The sequence below is a fragment of the Magallana gigas genome, chromosome 1 (assembly GCF_963853765.1).
Source record: "Magallana gigas chromosome 1, xbMagGiga1.1, whole genome shotgun sequence".
NCBI lineage: Eukaryota > Metazoa > Mollusca > Bivalvia > Ostreida > Ostreidae > Magallana > Magallana gigas.
The window spans coordinates 51,805,902-51,825,940 of record NC_088853.1 but is presented as its reverse complement, the minus strand read 5'-3'; the positions used below and the strand labels follow the sequence as shown (position 1 = coordinate 51,825,940).

General features: G+C 32.9%; 1 long non-coding RNA gene across 1 annotated transcript; it reads left to right on the top strand.

Annotated features, from left to right (window-relative positions):
* The first annotated feature begins 6,632 nt into the window (after positions 1-6,632).
* LOC117687900 (uncharacterized) lies at positions 6,633-16,933 on the top strand. Its single transcript, XR_010708935.1, has 6 exons — positions 6,633-7,107; positions 8,715-8,776; positions 9,825-9,884; positions 10,549-10,611; positions 14,199-14,258; positions 15,882-16,933. It is a non-coding gene; the product is annotated as an uncharacterized lncRNA (long non-coding RNA).
* Positions 16,934-20,039: the final 3,106 nt, after the last annotated feature.

The window sequence follows — 20,039 nt, the reverse complement described above, 5'->3', positions numbered from 1 at the left end:
TCAATTAGTGCCATTTTAAGTAATCAAAAGTAAGTTATTTAGTTTCATCTGTCGAAGAATTCCTGTTTTCTTAATTACGTAATAGTCATTGTAATGCAAAGCCCTCGTGTCAATCCGTTTCTTTGATGTCGAGAATGAGTTAATCTTCTCTCACGGCTTTTTAGGAACAATTAATGGCAAGAATAACTCAACACCAGGACAGGGGACGCTATAGAGTTTTTGTCCGATCACTTTTGCGACGGACATCAACCAATAAACATATAATTTTACATTGTCTCCTGTCCTGTGTTTCAGGTATGTAGATTTTATTTGTTCTTTGTATTTTTAATTTTTATCACATTTGTAGAAAACTGGTTATGCTGCTGAACTTTTTAGTAATGATTTAATATCATCAAATTGTGTCATGAGAATTTTGCATTTAGCTGTATTATTTTTAAATTACCAGTAAGGTTTATCTCACTTAGGTAATGTGTAAGAATCAAGTAACAACATTTTTCTATTTAGCTTACTCTATATATTTTTGATTAGAAACTGATTTTTAAGTTTAAGCACTTTTCGGATATTGTATATCCGCCATATACAGGTTTTACATTTAGTTATGTAAACACTACATTTTGTGCAAACGCGCAGTCCATCTTGCTGTTTTTCATATTTATTCGTTACAAAAAGAAATATGCAGAAAGTATCAATGTAAGTGAACTTGTCCGGTGATACTGAACATCTGATCAGGCTTTACTTGTTTTATGTTGATTGTAAGTTAAGGTATAATTTAGTACTTGTGCACTCATGCTCAATGTTTAGATAATGCGAGTTAAGATAATAGATGTGTTAAGCTTAACCATAGTCAGTGTTTGTATATAGTAGATTAGGTTTTGCAATGATGTTTGTCATCTTTGTTAGCTCCCCCTTTTTGGATAAATCCGGAAGTTAGGGTTTTGTATTGTTGCTCTCTGTAAGCAAGCCCCCCCCCCCCCCCCCTTTCTGTGTGAAACCGGAAGTCACTATCATCCGAGTTGTAAACAATCACACGTGCATTTTCTATTTTTGGTCTGTTCCTTTCAAGTCCCTCTCTAGCCAAGCAAATATATTATTAGCTAATTTCCCCCATTAGAATGTAATTACACACTTTGAATTTGATCATTTATTTTTATAATAAGGATGTATAGTAGACATATTATTGTACCTGTGTAATGAATTGTGTGTTTATATAATGATGTTTAATTAACACATGAACATGAATCTGTGGCATTGTTATGCACTTTCATTTTGATTTTACAGTGTACCATTGTTTTTATATCTTTTATTATAATTATATTTGACATCACTTTTGCGACGGACATCAACCAATAAACATATAATTTTACATTGTCTCCTGTCCTGTGTTTCAGGTTGAATATTATTAGTTATCACCAGAGCCCCAATCACACGGTGATAGAAGAATCAATAATTACGAATGCATGCATTATTCTTTCTTTTCTATTTTTTATCAAAACCTCCACGACCTACGATTAATTATAGTCAGTATGGTTGATTAATATAAAAATTGTCGGGAATATATTTTATGTTCATTAAGTTCAAAGACAACCGATCTGCATAGAATATCGGGTTCATTTTTGACTCAGAAAATTTTTACTTATGAAATAAATTAAATCCGAAAAAAAACACCACGTTCAGATGTCGAACATTTGGAATGTGAATGTCTTACGCTTACCGACTCGCTGCAGTTTTCTCCATATTTTTACTGAAATTTTTTTTATTGAAAAATACATGTACTAGAACAGTTGAACGCAGGTGCAACTACATTTATTATTATTTTTTTCTCTTGATATTTGAATTGTTTCCGTTAATGACGAGAGAAAGAAAGAGAGGGCAGTGGATGGAAAAGACGGGGAGAGGAGAGAGAGAGGAAGTGAAAGAAGGAGAGGAGACAAAGATAGAGGAAGAAAGATAGAGATGCAAGAAAACAGCTTATTTTCTTCCTTTAACACGCAAACAACTATATACACGTATGTACACGCCACGTTTCTAAAGCCCTCTCCTTTCTCATAAGGGTTTCCATATATAGCAGTTGCGTCGGAAGCAAATTGGAAGGGGGGGGGGGCTAAACTAATCCTCTAAAATCTTGACAAGGAAGAAAGGAAGAAAAATAAACCTAATTCCCTAAATCATGAGAATCCTAATCCGTGGGGGGGGGGGGGGGGGGGGCTATTATACCTGTGACGTGACTCCAACATCTCAATATTCCAATATTTCTATCTTTTAATTGTTAATTTCGCAAAAATTCTCTTTTTTGCGAGAAAAAGTGGGGGGGGGGGCTGTGAACCCTCTAGCCCTCATAGCCCCCCCCCCCCCCTCCCCCGGTTCCGACGCCTATGTATAGGAAACCACTGGTATCACGATTTCTGTTGGTTTACATTTTTAAAACACGATTTTTTATCCAGTATTTAGACAAACTTTAAACAGGATTGGTCTATAGACCATACTTGATCGTGGAACACTACTATAGATCGGTCCTTGTGATCAGTAAGCTGTCGTAGATTAGGATGTTTCAATATCAATGTTCTTGCTAACAATAACAATGTTAGTATAACTCATTAACATCCATCAAATATTTATATCAGTCACCATTCATTAATTTTTGGGGGGTAGATCTAAGAATTTTTTTTGGCTTTGTAAATGATTTTCACTCATTCTTTTCATTAATGGATCTACTCGGGGGGAGGTGGGTAGAGTTACCCCCCCCCCCCCGGTAAAACTCAAATTTCTTGCGGAAGTGGGGGTGATGGAGTCCCCACCTCCCTTGGAAATTTTTTTTTATTACATACTAGTAAAATCACCAAAAACTTGCCTCGACACCCCCCCCCCCTCCGGACAAACCTAAATGCTACCCCCCCCCCCCCCCCCCCCGGAAAAAAATATACTGGATGCACACATTTCGTGTTACGTTTTAATATCATTGAAATCTAATTGTTATGTCTTTATTCATTTACTTGGTAAAGTTAAATGAAATATTGTTTGAAAATACAAGATTATCAATTTTTGCGTTAGGCGAAAAGTTAAGATATTGATTAATAGTATCCCTCTTTACAACACAGAAAGTTTTATTTCATTCTTATTCTGTGATCATGTACACAGCTGACTGAAGAAAAAAATAAATGAAAAAAATAATATCATGCAATAATATAGGTATTCGACAAGCGTAAAAGCATATGTATGTTCCTTGGGCGTTTCGTATCTATAGACGTGTTGATAAATCTTACCCTGTATTTCTATCATAATAAGCTTCTGTGACAGGCGTAATAATCAAAATATTAAATTCTGATGGAAAACAAACCTTTGTCAGTCAAACTTAAAAGGGATGACATACATATTATACCATACTCGTATCACCCGACTTCATATAATATGATGAATCAATAGCAGCAATAAGTAAAGTTCTGAACATAATTATAAGGCAAAATGTTAGTCTATATATAGCATAAATTAGTTTATACAAATAAAAATGACATAAATAAAATGTCAAGCGTGCATATTAAATCGACAGTCGTAAGATTTCTACGTAAGAGTTTTCCCTTTATTTTTAAGCCCTTCGCAATTTTTTCCTTTTTATCTATATTTAGTACAGTAAAATAAAATACTAACGTAAGAAAAATATTAAATCATCTTCACGGGTAAACGGCAGGCGTATGGATCTGCGTATATTTACCCACGGTTTTTCTCATGTTGTGTTAATTAAAAAATGTGGTAAATTTTTAATTAATCTGATCATTTATCAAGTTAGAAAACATTAAATATAAAAAAAAAATTTTAAAATCATCCACCAGGTAAAGCGGCAGGCGTGTACTCTTCTCGGCGGGCGTATGCATTCTGCGTAAGAGTTATCTACTTTCCCGATTTTCACTAATTTTGTGTTTATTGATGAATTTAAAGTCAAGTTTTTATTTCTATTATCGTTTATTAAGCTAAGTAAACTAAAATATCAAAGAAAAAATCAAAATAATCCATTAAATAAACGGCAGGCGTATACATTTTCTTGGCAGGCGTATGATTTCTTCGTAAGAGCTATCAGCTTACTCGATTTTTACTTATTTTGTGTTAATTAATTAATATAAAATCAACTTTTGATTTCTATTATCATCTATTTAGTTAAAAGAAATAAAATATCAAAGAAAAAAGTATAATAATCCATCAAATAAAAGGCAGGCGTCTAGATTTCCTCGGCAGGCGTATGAATTCTACGTACGAGTTATCTGTCTTTACCAACATTGAACATTTTTGCTAATTTTGTGCTAAATAATCAACATAAAGTCAACTTTTTGTTCTTATGATACTTAATTTAGTTAAGTTAAATAAAATATCAAAAAAAATATTAAAATAATCCATCAGGTAAACGGCAGGCGTGTGGTTTTCTCTCGGCAGGCGTGTTTTCCCCGGCAGGCGTCGGCAGGCGTGTTTTAGTATGACCCCCTAGTATAACATGTCAAATATTATCATTAAACTAAACAATCCGAAAGAAAATATTTTACATTTAATAAGAGTAAAATTAAGTCTGTTTTTAATATTAGAGTAGAATATATAATTTGAATTTGCTCTGTTCTTTATCTCTTATTTAAAAAAAATATATGAAGCTTAATTTCATAAAATAATACCAGGGACATATACTGTACATGTTATATATGTCTCTGATATTACAAACCAGTAGGGTATGTGTATTGCTTATGCTGCAGTACTCTCAGAGTGGGCTTGTATAACTAATTACACACTAGTTTCCCAGTGAAATGTTGACTATCTTCAACCCAAGATATTTACATGAACTGGTATTTAGTCTGACAAGACGAACAGCGTTTTTTGTTTTTAGGTTTACAAACCCGCCACTTGGTTTTCTGAGTTTTTAGGAAAAAATATAAAATTACAAAAGAGATCTTTTCCCCACGACAGCAAATTTTTGATGGGATTTAGATTTTTGGTGATTTCATATCGGGATCAATATTGTAAGGCAACAACTTCCTGTCAAATATGGCATGAGAAAATGTACACATTAAACTGAGGTTTAATTGTGTTTATTATGGCCTGGTTTAGTCTGAAATTTTTTCGCGGGGCTGGGAAATGCCGAGATCAACAACTTTAAAAGATGAAACTATCTTGTCAGACTGATATGTAATTTAAATTAATGCATGTGATGTCGATGCGTTGCAAGTGGAAAGAAACCGGTCACCAAGCATCCAAAACGCAGCTAGAATAAAATGAAATTCTAATATCATTTATTGAAAGAAAGTTAACATATTCTAAAGCAACATTATCTATTGATAATGTCCATGCTTAACACCTCTGACTATTCATTTATTTATAGAATTCCTTATTTCAACCATTTTATATGAAATTTTGTTTCATTGGTATTGACGAAGATTACCCTTAACAAACAAATTGGAAAACTATTTGTACCAAGCTAAAATGTTTATATGATACAACTATAACTAAACATTCTTATAATGAAAAATGTATCGACCCCTATAAAATGACAAATGAACATTCAAAGCTGTATGTCTAATATTCTATTGTACTTTTTCAGTGATATGTTTCACAGATTACATACTTTTCACATACCGGTATGCTACATCTCATGCTACACTTGATCATCACATCACAATCATGAAGTTGCCATTCATTTAATATTATTAGAATAAAGATGATGTAAAAAAATGTTGTCCTCAAACAGAACTTCACAATTTTGTGGTTCGTAAACCTAAAAAAAACAATATGTGCCAAAAGTGATTTTTTTTTTAAATTTCCTCCTCCTACAGATCTTTATCATTTTTTTGTTCGTAACTTAATTGATAGAAGGCATACATGTTAACTCTATCGCTTTTCGCGGAAGTCTACAGCTTTTTACCTCTGAGTCTGTTACCCACTTACTGCTTTCATTAGGAAATCTACCGCTTTTCTTCAAAATACATACGTTGTTTTGATAGCCATGTTATGGAAGGCATTGTGGTCCAGAAACTTTCTCATGTTTGAAATTAGAGCATGAATTGAGTCTGGTTCATACATAGTACGCTTTTTTAAGTCATTTGAATGATTAGTTTTCAAGCATGTGTGTTTTACATTAAAAGATGAAAGAAACCACTTATAGTGATTTCATTAGACATGTCAATATTATCTTTACCAAGGAGAAACATTGAAAAATTGTGTGAGGTATTCCAAATGAGCTCCAAATGGTAAAAAGATTTAAACATTTCCCATTATAAATCTCCGTAAGATTTTTGTTTTTGTTCCTGTGAACTTTATTGAGTGAAAAATGATAATTTGTCAATAAAGATATCTTGGATATATACCCTTTTATCAATTTCAATAATAACTTGGGAGAGAATGAAGTTCTTACTTCTCTTTTTTGTAAAATTTTGATAACTTAACCTATTTTTACTAAACAATGGCAATTGTTAAAGTCTCGGCACACAAAGATTTTTTTCCTCCAAAAAATAAAATTGCTTTATCAGTTTGATGGTAAATGATTACTATTTTTTTTTGGGGGGGGGGGGCGGGGGGGGGGGCATTTGTTGATATTGCTAAATTTGTCAAGTCTTTTATATTTCAGTTGATATCCTTAATTACTAATAAGAATCTCTATTTACATAAATAGTATATAAAACTATATTCTTTAAAATATACTATACACAAAAAGGCCATGTGCAATGCCATCTCTTTCGGGTTCTTAATCTACCTCTTTTTCATCACAGGAGGTTAGCATGTATGCATGTAGAAGATAGAAAACATTGTTAGCCCCCAACCATCATAGAAAGTCCTCAAACATGCAAACACAGTTGCTGGAAAATATAAAATAAAAGTGCAATTCATTTTCCTCAGAATTTTTTCAGGATTACATTTTTTATCTATTGTTCAAATTTTTGTTTTAGCATTGATGCAGAGGGTGTTACTAACAGCATTAGTCATTTCACCAATGATACAGACAAAGATGCTAATTTGGTCATGAAGCTGAATGTCTTTAATGACAAAGAGGACCTCTGTCTGTATGCTGTGAAGAATATACAGCCAAGGGAATAGATTCAATACAATTATGGAGATAAAGAGAACCTTTGGTGGAGGAGCAAGGTAAAATATATTATCTAACATCATGGAGAAACTGAAATGTTTTACCGGTACTTGTAATTGATTAATAACATGAATAATGAAAAAGAAAAAGAAAAACATTGAAATTTTTTGAAGATGTATTTTAATGTTAATTGTTTTAAATTTTTAATATGTTTGCCGCCCCCATGTCTTTCTTTCTGTCTGTAGATTCAATTAATTTTAAATATACTGCATGGATAAATTTTCTAGAAATGTGTAGCTAAGTTAAACAATATCTCAACTTGTTCGAACTAAGTTAAATATTCTGTTTGATTGGCATGGGTGAGGGTTGGGGTATTTATTTAGGAGTGAAAATTTTATCTTTTATCATCTGTATACTGTAGATTCCTAATTAACTGCGAGGAATTGATATTCACGTAAAATCGCGAGAAGCACCCTTCGCGGATTTTAAAATCTTGCTATTATTTTCTAAGAGTTGAAAACTATAAGAAATAAGGATGGAAATTCCGTCTTCGCGATTTTATATTCTCGCGATTTGATCCGAAACCACGAGTACTCGCGTAATAAAAGGAATTTACAGTATAACTAGCAGGTTGATTTTTAAGGCGTCGAGCTAATGCTCGGCAGCCTTCTAGCGATCGTCTGGATTGGCAATCGTCCAAAAACTCATGCTCTGCACCGCCTTTTTAATGCGCATAGAAAATAAGTTCCTTGAAGTATTAAACGTATTACAAGATTTGTATTCCTTTTATTTAACTAAATTGTGTACAAAAAATCCAACTTTGCCTCCCTGGTTATTGACAACTCATTGCATTAGTATAAATTTGCTTAATCAGGAAATGGCGGATGAATACAATAAGGTGCAATGTAAACATTCACTAAAATATTATTTAAGTTTATCGCTTACATTTTGATTGGAGACCGTGCCCGATAGAAATAAAATTTGATATGTAAAATTAGTTGTTATCGGGCATGGTCTCCAAAATAATTGTAAGCGATAAACTTATCTAGAGATTTTGTTGCAGTTAATAAACACGATAATGCAGTTGGTTTGGTCGAGCATTTTAGATAGCACGTTTTGTGGATTTGTTTGTAAACAACCATAGCATAGGTAATCTGGTTTCAAACGGGAATTGAAATAAATAAAAGTATGTTTTATTATTATAATTAGGGACACACTGTTAATGTATTCAAATTATGAGCCTGTGAAAATTGTGCAAAGACTTTTTAAAGCTGAAAGAAAATGATTTTTTTTTGGAACTTTGGAATTTCTTTGATTTTTTTGTAACCATGATGAGTTATTGTTTTATAAACGCATCACTACCTATTTTACAACAAAATATACTGATTATTGTTTTTGAAATAGCACAAAACGTAATTCATTTCCTTTTTTATTCTAATATTATTTGATATACGACTATTAGTACAGTACAGAAATTCAAATTATTGATATCATTCTATATAAAAGAAAATGTCAGCTCGACGCCTTTGTGGCCGTTCCGGCCTTTGATTTTCAAATGGACATCAGTTTGGTTTAAAAAAAACCAGAATAATGTCAAATATGAGAATTAGAAAAATCAATGATTATAGTGCAGAGAATATTATCTTTTTTTTGATTTACTCAACAGTAATTTCTAAGATGGCACAACGAGAAGAGAATGCTGCAGAGGTGTTAGATTGAGATGTTGAGGTAAGTTAAGAATGAATGTCTCTCGTATTCTGTTACAAATATTTTAATATCAAATATATATAAATAAAGTATCTAGTGGACATTATATTAATAGTGCCTGTTTGGGAGGGTAATAGTTGATATTGACACCCCGAGAAAACCATTGTCAACCAACGTGAAGCGGAGGTTGACAGTGGTTTTCGGGGGTGTCGATTTCAACTGTTATCCTCCGAAACAGGCACTATTTATTTTGTTATACTGAATGTCTTAATTTTAAAGAAAACATCACTGCTTTAAGATAGGAATAACGTGAATTCTAAGGCGAACCATACGCGCATGATTTTCGCGCATGTAACAATTCGTAATGTTACCCGTTGCTAAGTGCGTTGCTAACGCTGAAGGTAATAGAACAGATTATGAACTGCGTCTAAACCAATCAGATTTCAGTATTTAACATGAAAGTATAACAAAAGTTAATGTGTCTGCTTAAGAGGGGTAAAAGGAATTAACCATTTTACTCCTAAATAGTAATAATCCTGTATCTCATGTGTAGTCAGAAAATACAACTTCAGAATGGTGAAAATTACCCAGTATACATTATAACTACAGTACCGACAAGACCCAGCCTAACACCAGAGCAAACTCTAACTAAACCCCAGGTTTACTTTCGAGGTTTACTTTTAGTAAATGTTTGTCCAGATGGGGTTTACTTTTGGTCTACTCGGGATTTACTTTAGGTTTACTAACGTTTGCTTTTATGGTTCTATTTAAACATTGAAATGTGAAGCAGACCAGTCTTTTATATAATTATGTTACTGCCTATAATGCCCATCCGTTGTAAATTCCAAATACACATGTAGCATCTGTCTCGGGGGTCAACCTCTGGCAGGGGAAACTCTAGTTTACTTTGGGTTTACTCTGGGTCCCCTCTAGTAAACCGGAGTAAACCCCGAAAGTAAACCTAGGGTTAAGTCTGTGTTTACTTTCTATTAGATTTGGTTTGATTGGTACTGTACCCAAGCTTGGTAATTCACATAATGATTAACTCTACTGGGGTGTTTTTTTGTAGCAAATGGATTTAGAGCAATGTTAAGAGAATGCTGGAGAGGAGTTAGATGGAGATATTGAGGTAAGTTAAAGATATTTTAGTATCAACTATATATATATAAACAGTATTTGGTGGACACAAGTGAAGGTGTCTGCTTAAGAGGGGTAATAGGATTTAATAATTTTACACCCATAATAAATATATGTAATTAATCCTGTATCTCATATGTAGTCAGAAAATGCAAGTGTAGAATGGTGAAAATTACCCGGTAAACATTATAATTACACTATTGATCAGACCCAACCTTACACCAGAGTAAACCCAAGGTTTACTTTCGATATTAATTTGGGGTTTACTTCAGGTTTATTTTTGGAAATTTGTGTACAGTTGGGGTTTACTTTGGGTTCACTCAGTATTTACTTTGGGTTAACTCGCGGTTTGCTTTCATAGTCCTCTTTAAACATTGAAATGTGAAGCAGTCGGGTCTTTTATCTAATTATTTTACTGCCTGTAATGCCCACCCCTTGTATATTCCAAATACTCATGTAGCGTCTGCCTTAGGGTTCTTTCGACAGAAGTTACTCTCTAGTTTACTTTGGGTCCACTCTAATTAATCCGGAGTAAACTCCGAAAGTAAATCTGGGTTTAGTCTGGGTTACATTCTGTAAACTTGGGTTTGATTAGTACTGTACCCAAGTTTGGTATCTCCAACCTATTTATTAACTTAATGGGATGTTTTTTGTAGCAAGTGGATCTGGAGCAAGAAGCAGAGAAAGCTGGAGAGTATGTTTTAGATGGAGACGTTAATGTAAGTTAAAAATGAATGTCTCTCTTTAATATTCTGTCTCAAATATTTTAATATGAATATATATTTATATATATTATACAGTATTTGGTGGACACAAGTTAAGGTGTCTGCTTAAGAGGGGTAATAGGATTTCATAATCAGCTCACCGAGACAAAGTGGGGGTGGGGGGGGGGCTTATGCTATACCCACGGTATTGGCGTTGGCGTCTGGATCTTGTTAAGGTTTTTATGCAGGCCCTGTATCTAAGTTATTACTTGTCCTATCTTCACCAAACTTGCAAGGATGATGCATCTGGACCTAATTATGGACATGAAAGACTTGGATGCTGAATCTTGGCCATGAATTTCAGATGCTGGAGGAGGTTAAGGTTTTTGGATCCGGTTCAATTTTTTGGTGCAGGTGCCCTTTGATAGCCATTTCTAAGTTACTACTGGTCCTAACTTCACCAAACTTGCATGGATGCATCTTTGCTATCCAAGGTTTTCTGATCCGCACCACTTCTCACAACCATTGGCATATCGTGCTAACAAAAGTTCGTTTTTTTTTTCCAGGATTTTGATTGGGGTTTACTGAAACCGTTCGACCAATCAAAAACTACAAAGCATATCTGATTTAATCAACAATGTTTTCCTTATGTTTATTCACGAGTGTCTCTACTATGAATAGCTCAAAACCCTTATTTTTCTTGTCTTTCTGTTTGAGTCTTCATAATGCATGTATCGATTATTCAATGGTGCAAAAAAAAGTACACTATATTGTTTATCAACAGAGGTGTGCACTCGTAGATTGAGGATTTACCACTCACAGTCTTTTGATCACCTTTCGAATGAATTCAATCCATATGTAACATTTCACATTATTCCTTTTTATTGAATACACTGGGTAACTTGTCAATATCAATGTCTACAGAGGCTGCCATAACTGCATCAGGTACGTTATAGTACGGCATCTTTGATTTTAATAGTGACGAAAAAATCCTGACTTTTGATAGCACAATATGCCAAGGGTTTGTGAAAAGCGGTGCAGATCAGAAACCCTTGGCTAGGGAAGATGGCATGGATGGTGCGTCTTGTAATACTGATGCATTTGAGCCATAGGTTTTGGATGCTGAATGAGGTTAAAGTTATTTGAGCAGGTGCCCTCTGATGATTATATCTTAGTTATTACTTGTCCTAACTTCACCAAACTTACATGGATGGTGTGTTTTATGATATATGCACTTAGCAGGCTCGAATGCTGAATCTGAGTCATAAGTTTTAGATGCTGGATGCGGTTTAGTTTTTAGGAACAGGTCACATTTTTAGGATATAATAGAACTATTTCAAACTTGCATAGTTGATTTAACTATAATACAAATAAATTGCAGAGGTATCTTCTGATGAAGAGCCTGATCTCCATTATCAAGAATGCTAAAAAAAACCTTCTACCTCACACAATCTTTTTCGATAGATGTTATTATTGTGAAATGATATAGCATGATTCCAATGATATAACATGATTCCAATGATAAAGTATTGTAGGATATGAAACACCATTGTTTTATATGATACCAGCATTAAATAGAGAATAATACATATTCTTTTCCATATCACAGCAAGTATCGGCCCGAGACTCCAATATCAGCCCAGGGGCAGAAGGCCAGGAGGATGATATTGGTCGAGGGCTGATACAGGCTGTGATATGGAAAAGGGTATTTATTATTAAATTTATTACAAACATGTATTTAGTAATGAAAGTTTGACGCTTCGTGTTTCATATGATCTGGTGATCCGCACCTGGCAACTCGACATGATCCGCCCCTTTGGATCAAGTTACCGTTATAATAATATATATGTATCATTATATTTTACAGTATTGTATCATATGACATATATTGTATAGTATCATAGGATGCAATATTGTATTTTATATTATTGTGTTGAAAAACATTGTATCTTACAATACCTTATAAAATGAACATATGATTATCAAACTATTATTAACATATGATACATGATATTGTGTCAAATTAGTATACATGAATATCAAAGATCATTTACTATGATTTTCATATAATATGATAAAGGTGGTCTCACAAAGATGATACCTGGTATCGGTGAGCTTTGTTATCTTTGATTTGTTTGGTTTTTACTCTTATACTAATAAGTAATATGTTATTAATATTGTATCTCATATGTAGTCAGAACATGTAGAAAAGGCCAATAGATCTGTGATTAAATGACTGTTAGATTCACATGGTATGAATGCTAGGCATACTATATTACAAAACACATGCCAATGTGTCAGAGATGGATAATTCACATAATTCATATAATATATGCTCAGATATATTATACAAATATTGACTGGGGTGGAGGGCAACATTGATTATATTAGCCTCCGAGGGATTAAATATTGCCCGACGCGAAGCGGAGGGCAATATTGTCGTACCAAGGGGGCTAATATAATCAATGTTGCCCGAAAACACAGTCAACATTTGTTTTGTTATATGAAGAAACAAACCAAAATTAAAGAAAGTAATTGAAAACAGATCACTGTAAGTTTCTCAGCTCAACAAAGAATTCGCGAATTCAATTTTGTGCAAAGTTCATTTCCAAAATATCCTCAGCATCAAACTGTCACTGATGATATTCCACCGCCCGTAAGAAATAACATACAGATGTTCCACCTGATTTCACTTGCAGTAATTTGCAAATTCTTATATCCGTTATGATCGCAAACCGTCGCATTGCGCTTCCGTTGTTTACTTGCCTTTACTGACTGTCTATTATGACGTCACCTTGTTTTGGAGTCGCGAAGAGTTATTTACATCATCGTTTACGAATCAACAAATCAGAAGCGATTAATTGAAATAGAGAGAATATTCTCTAGATATTATTCCTAGCCGGTCAATATTATACAAATATTGACTGGGGTTGAGGGCAACATTGATTATATTAGCCCCCGAGGGACGAAATATTGCCCGACGCGAAGCGGAGGGCAATATTTTCGTCCCAAGGGGGCTTATATAATCAATGTTGCCCAAAAACACAGTCAACATTTGTTTTGTTTTATGAAGAAACAAACCAAAATTTAATAAAGTAACTGAAAACAGATTGCCGTAATTTTCTCACCTCAACAAAGAATTCGCGAATTCAATTTTGTGCAAAGTTCATTTCCAAAATATCCTCAGCATCAAACAATCACTGGTGATATTCCACCCACCGTAAGAATTAACATACAGATGTTCTACCTGATTTTACTTCACACTACTTTGCAAATCCTTACATCCGTTATGATCGCAAACCGTCACATTGCGCGTTCGAAAAGTTATTTACGTCATAGTTTACGAATCCTCAAATCAAAGGCGATTATTTGAAATAGAGGGAATGTTCTCTAGATATTATTCCTAGCCGGTCAATATCAAAAAAATATTGACCGGTCAATATTTTTCGGGCGAGCTAATATTACATTTATTGACTATTCGTCTATATAGAGTTAAATAGTGATAATATACTACTGAATATAACAATAAAAAATATTGAGTGGTCAATATTTTTCGGACGAGCTAATATTATTAACTCTCATGTGGTGTTTATTTTTTGTAGCAAGTGGATTTGAAGCAACGTTAAGAGAATGCTGGAGAGGTGTTAGATGGAGATGTTGAGGTAAGTTAAGAATGAATGTCCCTCTGGTTTGTATCAAAATATTTGAATATTAATTTCATATGTTCTTATACAGTATTTGGTGGACACAAGTTAAGGTGTCTGCTAAAGAGGGGTAATAGAATTTAATTATCTTATTCCTATGATAATGATATATAATTAATTCTGTATTTCATATGTAGTCAGAACATGTAGGAAAGGCCTATAGATCTGTGATGAAATGACTGTTAGATTCATGTTTGGTATAAATTCTAGGAGTTCTATATTTAAAAAAAACGCATGCCAACGTGTCTGCCAGAGATGGATAATTCATATAAATATATGCTCATATATATATATATTTAAATACACATGTTTGGCTTTTATTTTGTTGACTTTTTATCTTTAAAGCTGGACACCGCTCATAAATAGGCACCATCACACAGATACCTGGTTTATAAATCCTTCGATTTCGTTACACCAGATTGCACACCTGAAACTTCTTTTCATGGTCTTATGATTTTATGCATTTAATTCTTATTTTATGTGCAAATTCTGTTTGTTAATTATATTTTGACCAGTTTATTTGATGTTAGTATTCTCCTGACTTGAAAAAAGTGCATAAAACTTAATAATTTCATTGCGACCGAGTAACACGAGGCAAGTTGTATGTCAGCACAGGTGAGACCTCTACATCGAAATACTTTAAACTGCGAAGAGTTCCGCAGCTTTTATAGGGGTTGTAGGGATAACTGTGGTGAGAGAGAAATATGGCAGACATTGCCTATTTACAAGCGACGTTCAGCTTTAATTGCACTCTCTTAATCATCAACCGTCATCCGCGATTTCATCGATGTTTTATCACTGGCCAATATATTTTCTATATATAATTTATCTTAATCTTATGTTTTTAAATTTTGTTTCAAAAACATCTAAAACCTATGCACATTTTTCATTACAACAGTATACTTTTGATCATTATCTCAGTTTACTAATATGTAGTTCTCAAAGTAAGGTTGGTCCCATAACATCTCATCCCCACCCGTCCCTCTGAAAATGCATGAATTTCTACTAAAATAAGAAGCATTTTAAAACAAAAAAATCAGACATTTACCACATTGTTTGTTTAGGGGATCATCTCAAAGTTTGTTAATTTTTAACATAGGACCCTATGGGATTTTGCTTGAAATGTATCAATTTTGCACATTTTTTCAAACTTCTGCCTTAGGGATTTTTTTCATGTTCTACATATGAAGGTTATTGTTATAAGGCATCAAATAGTCAAATAAAAAAAACCTTTTTCCTCCTGGTTTGTTCTAGAGGTCTTATCAAAATTTTATTTGTATGCCCAATTTCACATCAGTTGTCAGATAATGGCTAATTTTTATTTGACAAAGGCGAAAATTGTGACATTTATATTGTTATATTAAAGAATTATTAAATTTTATAAAAGATCATCAACTTTGATTTTCATAAAATAATAAAGATAGTCTCATGTGGGTGATGCCTCATCCCGGTAAGCTTTGTAATTTATAATTACCTTTGCATATGTTGTAGAATAAAATATTACATATAGATATACTAGTATCCTTATATGACACAATGTGTTTGAAATTTCATAAAGTTATATTTCTATTTCCTTTTCAGGTAAAACATGTCTGGAGGGTTACTTGAGCAGATCTACATCCTTTTCTTGCACAGTTCTTCAGTTCAGAACAAAGATCATGCATGAAAAGAACAAAAGAAAAAAGAAGCATTCCAATCGATTAAAAAACTTTTTTTTTAGATTTTTTAAACCAAAACTTTAAATCAAATGCCTTCGTTTACTCCCTTTTAGCTAACCGGAGATGAAAGCTCATGTGAGCTTTTCAGATCACTTTTTTGTATGGCATCTGTCTGTCAACTTTCATATTTTCAACTTATTCCCTAGAACCACTTGGCTAATTTCAACCAAACTTGGCATGAAGAAACCTTGTGTAAATGGCATTCAAATATGTTCGAATGAAGGGCTAAGTCATATCTAAAAGGGGAATGATTTTTAAATCATATTTTTAACAAATCTTCTCAAAAAACATTTGGTTGGAAAAGCTGAAACTTGTGTCGAAGCATCCTCAGGTCATGTAGATTCAAGTTTGTTCAAATCATGTTCCCAGGGGGCAAGGTTGAGCCACATTTGTATAATATAAATGATATATAAAGACAAATCTTCCAAAAACTTTTTTTTCAAAAACCAATAGGCCAGACAAGCTGTAAATTGTGTTGAAGTTTGATTAAATCAGTATGCCGAAGGTTAGGGAGAGGCACCATTGGGAGGGGGGCAATTTTTACATAAGAATATATTGAGAAAAAATCTTTAAAAATCTTTTTCTTTATAATTTTTTTTTCTCAACAGCCATGCTGTGACTTGTGTGGAAGAATTATCAGATAGTGCAAATGTCATCATGTTCAAATCATGTTCTTGAAGGTATAATTAGGTCACAATTGGTGGGGGTGGTATATTAATCTAAGAAATAATTTTAATTATTCTCCATAACTCAAATTTTAAAATATATGGTATTGCTTATAACCAATCATCTTGACTTTTTGATTCTCAATTGTTGGACTGTGACCGTGGGCTACAAAATTAGTTCAAAGTTTGATGTTCTTGATCTTCATGAGAAATGAAATGCTCAAGATGTAGACAATTGATAATGAAATTATCCAGTTTTTAAAATAGCACAATGTATAGCATTAGAAAATGTGTTAAAGAAAATTGAAAATCTTTTTATACAGAATCTTTTCTCATACATTGTTTTGATATTTTGTAAATGACCCCTTAAAGCTGATTTCATCATGGATGTTGTTGCTCATGTGAGCGATGTGGCCCATGGACCTCTTGTTTGGAAAGTATCTTAGTCACTTTTTAAACCAAATTTAAATTCTGACAAACAGGAAGATGGCTACATGTTTGATGTTCAAATGCTTCTTCACAGAGATTTCACAAGCAAATTCTTCCCCTTCAAATCCCAATTCTATTTTTTGCACAACTGGTAGCAATTGATTAAGTTTACTTGATTATCATGTACAATGTAGAGATCTAGATGATGCATTATGATTTTTTACACTCACTGATTGTCTTTGTATTACATATTGATTTTTGAATTAATTTAACTATCTATACTACTATATTAAAATAATAGACTCGAATTTTTAGTCTTTAATACCGAGAAATCGGAAGAATACTGTCTTTTGTTTTATATATTTTAAACATCTTTGGTACTTGAAGATTACCAATTTGTTTTTATTTTTTCTCAATTAAGCTTCGCTAATTAATAATCAACGAAAATTCCTCAAAAAATCCCGGAAATCACCTGGATTTTTTGGATTTTACAATCTTGCACTTGCGCAATACATTCACACTAACGGGATCTTTAGTTTATATTTGTTTCCACAATATCACATCTGCCTGAATAAACTCAGAAATGATAATACAAATACTGGTAAATTTTCATTGGACTTCCGCTATATATTTTGTTCATATAAATTAATGATTTCTTATGAGAGAAAGTATAAAATAACAAATATACATTTCAACTAAGCACTTACTTTCATCTTCGTGATGACAACAAATATTTGATTACATGCAAAAATGTTACATTATATTTGTTAGGAGAGTGAAGATAGAATATGTTTTATCGTAAAAATGAATAATGTCCTACAGACCCAGTTTTACAAAGAATATACGATTACGTTGGTGAAAAGGTGTTGAGTTCTTCCATTCTATGGATTAAAATTTTTAGTTGAAAGGTATTTGCAGTCTCAAAAAGGTTTGTTGTGATGTATTTGACTGTTATTTTCAAGGCAACATCATTCATTAACTTTCTCCAAAATCGTTCCAGAACGATTCTGCAATGTTCTGCTACTTTACGGGTATAAGTAAGGGAGGGGCTTCTCCCGAGACACAGTTAGGTTATTCAAACTAAGGAAAGTGTAGTGAAATTAATAGCATTATTGTAGGCTTATAGCTTTGTTATGTAAATGTCAATAATAAGGTGTATCGATGTACCTATTTCTAAATGTTCCATATGCAATGTCAACCCGTGCACGCACGGGTCAAAGTCTAGTAGGAAACAAAAATTAGACACACTTCCTTGATTGTGTTTCTGAAATATTACATAGTTGTTCCAAGGCAAAGAAGTCAAAATCCAGGCACGTGGAGTGCATTGATTCAACTGGTTTTTTTTTTTATTGAAATAGAAAATAACCGATTAAGGAAAAACTAATGTGGTGTTAAGCATTTATAAATTATGAGAATGTTGTGCATGTACCTGGGTTCAATTTGTTCATGTACCAAAGATTAGAATTAATGTTAATGCAGTGGCGTCGAAAGCAAATTGAAAGTGAGGGGGGGGGGGGGGGAGGGGGTGCCTAGACTAATCCTCAGAAATCTTGACAAGCAAAAACAAAAAAACCTTATTCCCAAAATCATGAAAAAACCTATTGTTCCAAAAAAAAAATTTACCTACCGAAATTTTTTCTTCCAAATCATGAAATATCTGGGGGGGGGGGGTGCTGATTGAATAATTCTATCTTTTCAAAGTAAATTTAGGAACAATTGTGTTTCCTGCGAGAAAAAGTGGGGGGGGGGGGGGGGGGCTGAACCCTCTATGATGCTATGTGCCTCATGATTAGGTCTAACTTTGCAAAAAAAGTGGGGGTGGGTGGGGTTGAACAATAATGGAGGTAATAATAAATAAGATTTATTTTAGTTATTGAGCATGTTATCAACACGTGTATAATTATGATACATGTACATGTACTTTTATCATTGTTTCAGTTGTTTCACTTTGTTGATCTGTTCACAACATGAGTGCATATTAAATCAAAATACAATATCATGCAGAACAAATTAAAATGAAATATCATGTTGTTTTCATTTGTAATGCTAGTACATTTTTAATGTTCTCATCTTTTATATTTCTGAGAATCAGTGTTTTAAAATAAAAAATATTAAAACTTGGAAGCACCTTTCTTGTTATTCATATGATGTTTGTTATAACATGTACTAGTATACAATTGAAACAAAAGAGTTATTTCTTTTGAAAAAATAGTAATGGTGTTGTGATGTTTTCATTAAGTTTTAATAATTCAAATATTAATGTGTTAATTAAGATATGAATAAAATGTTTACCTATGACAATATAAAATATAACTTTTCAAACGTTTGGTGGCACAGCCGCACAACATACACTTAAAAATGTGTTAAGACATGAAAGTTGAATATGATATAAACAAATATGTTTAGAAAATCAAATACAACATTTCTTTAAAAAAATATTATTCAATTAAGGTAGGAAAAAGGTCACCTAAAATTAATATTTGTAGAATATGATTGCTTTTGCATTTTAATTGACACTTGAATGCATATTGAAATTACTATTTATTGTCTGCCTGATAGGCATTTCGAATATTAATATATGTCTACCTTACATTGTATTTATATAATGTCAGCTTAAAGTCTACTGCATGGTTTTGGAAAATAAGGCAGACCTCTTAAAATGTATATCTCTTTAGATGCAATATATCTTAAGAGCATGTCTACGAGAAAACCATGCAAATATGGAAAAAAGCTGCGGCAGCAAGTCTCAAGAATGAACAGAATTTTATCATAGATTTAAAGGATACCCATCTAGAGTCAGATATATGATGTTTGTTTTTGCACTGGATGTTTCTATTTATAGTAACGGCCAGTATTGCATTCTGGTTAATTAGCCTCTAAAATCTAGAAAAGTTAAGAGAAAAATTGTCAAATTCAGTAATTAATTA